Source organism: Hyaena hyaena, unplaced genomic scaffold (assembly GCF_003009895.1).
Source record: "Hyaena hyaena isolate Hyena2069 unplaced genomic scaffold, ASM300989v1 scaffold_9, whole genome shotgun sequence".
NCBI lineage: Eukaryota > Metazoa > Chordata > Mammalia > Carnivora > Hyaenidae > Hyaena > Hyaena hyaena.
Genome location: NW_024080641.1, coordinates 1498650 through 1500914, shown reverse-complemented (window position 1 = coordinate 1500914; position 2265 = coordinate 1498650). Strand labels below are relative to the sequence as shown.

The 2265-nt window shown below is 56.7% G+C and overlaps 1 protein-coding gene across 2 annotated transcripts in view; it reads left to right on the top strand.

The window, feature by feature from the left end:
* Positions 1–1665: 1665 nt before the first annotated feature.
* FCGRT (Fc fragment of IgG receptor and transporter) overlaps positions 1666–2265 on the top strand; it is a 9991-nt gene continuing 9391 nt past the window's right edge. For both annotated transcript variants that reach the window (XM_039250489.1, XM_039250480.1), the window contains exon 1: positions 1666–1762. The gene's annotated coding sequence lies outside the window, so the exon portion shown is untranslated. The remainder of the gene's footprint in view (positions 1763–2265) is intronic.

Here is a 2265-nt window from a genome sequence, read left to right as displayed (position 1 = left end):
GCTGTCAGCACAGAGCCCGATGCGGGGCTCGAACCCACAAACCTTGAGATCATGACCTGAGCCGAAGTCGGACGCTCAACCGACTGAGCCACCCAGGAGCTCCAACATTGGCCATTTTATATCAGGGTCCAAAGAACATCACAGTACAGTCCTAGTTATAATTTTCTTTGCTTATGTTTGATCTTTATGTCTTTATTCTGTGTATGTGTGTGGGGGGGTGTTTAGTTGAGAGAGAGCAAGCAACAATGCACATGGGGAGGTTCAGGCAGAGAGAGAGAGAGAGAGAGAGAGAGAGAATCCCAAGCAGACCCCGAGCTGTCAGCTCAGGGCCTGACCCGGGGCTCAAACTCCCCAGCCGTGAGATCAGGACCTGAGCCGAAGTCAGACGCTTAACAGACTGAGCTACCCAGGCGTGGTCCCAAGGCCTTTAAAATGAGAGCCCCAGAACTGCTGGAATGTTCCCCTGGATATATAGCCAGATCCCTAGGGACACAGAGGGGACAGCTGGGCATGGCGGGCTCCTCAGTGTATTTTAGGAAAGAACCAAGGGTGCTCTGCTAGGACTCTCAGGGGACCTGAAGCCACCACGATCCTTCAGCGCAGCATCAGGAAGCCCCTCAAGGTGGATCTTGGTGAATATTCTAGCGGCACCAGGGAGAGGAAGGAAAAAGAACACAGTTTCCTCACTAAGTTGAATATTGACGTTACCATGTGTTAAGGTGAATTTCCTATGTCAACTTGGCTGGGCCCCAGGCCCCAGATGTTGGCTCAGACGTTCCTCTGGGTGTTTCCATGAGGGTGTTTGGGGATGACATTTGCATTGAAATCAGTGGACTTTGAGTAAAGAGGATTTCCCTCCAGAATGTGGATGGGTTACATCCAATCCCCCCTCCCCGCCCCCCGCGAAAGCGAGCGGGATCTCTGCTGGCTGCCTGTCTTTGGATTCCAGTGGCAAGATCGGCTCTTCCACGTTCTCCAGCCTGCTGCTCTGGGACTTGAACCGCAACCCTTTCCAGAGTCCCCAGCCTGCCAGCCACCCCTCTCAAATTTAAACTTGCTAAGCCAGCACAATCACATGAGCCACAATTCCTTAAAATAAGTCTCTCTATGTATGTATATGCACATGCCGCGGGTGCACGACATTCCAGTATAGTGGAGAACATTCCAGTATAATTGTAGCAGCACTGTGGGCTGGGGTAGGGGACTGAGGGGGCCCCTAAGCATGACATAGATCTATAGTGGGATTGTGTTATTGAGGCCACATCAGAAGATCCTAAAGAAGCGTAGGACCACTTTAAGGGGACATGTAGGGGACTGGTTCTAAGGAGGAAATATACAAGCATTTAGAGAACTGTCACTGTAGCAAGAGCTGGGGGAGGGGGGAGGCGGGGGGGGGGCGTTGTACAATGAAGGAAGAAGGGGACCCACTGTAACGTCCAAAGTTTGCACTGTGACAGTGTCCGGCTCTCAGCTTTGTCATGAACTTGCTGGGTGGCTTACACCCTCAAAACAAGAAAACAGGGAGAGACAGACAAAGAGACCCAAAAGCAATGAAACAAAGAAAAAAGTTTCAAGAGAGAGAGAGGCAGAGAGAAATCTTCAGAGGCCGGGCCCAGGGCCTGGGGTGTGCCCTGCAGCTGGGGGGCGGGGTTGAATATTCCTGAAGTCAGGGAGCAGTCTCCGGACAGGATGTGAGAGAGGAACTGGGGTCTCCAGTCACGGGAGCCAGCTGAGGCTGCAGGCGGGGAGGGAACTCGCTGCTGTGAGCTGAGCTGGGGGCCCCCGGCCGTGGGAGGACGGGCGGGCGGGGGTCGGGGACTGCCGGGTCTGAGGGCTGAGCGGTCTGGGGTCCTGGACTCCCGGGTCTGAGGGAGGAGGGGCTGGATCTGGGATTCCTAACTCTGACGGAGGAGGGGGCCTAGGGCAGGGGCTCCTGGGTTTGGGGGAGGAAGGGTCGGGAGCCCTGGACTCTCGCGCCGGAGGGAGGAAGGGCTGGGGGCCTGGACTCCTGGGGAAGGAAGGGCAGGGACCCCTGGGTCTCAGAAAGGAGGGGGCTGGGGGTGAGGACTCCCAGGTCTGAGGGAGGAGGGGCTGGGGACCCTGGGCTCCCAGCTCCCAGGGAGGAAGGACTGGGGGCCGGTACTCCTGGTTCTGGGGAAGGAAGGCTTGGGACGCGGACCCCTGTGTCTCAGAAAGAAGGGGGCTGAGGGCCAGGACTCCGGGTCTGAGGGAGGAGGGGCTGGGGGCCCGGACTCCCGGGTCTGA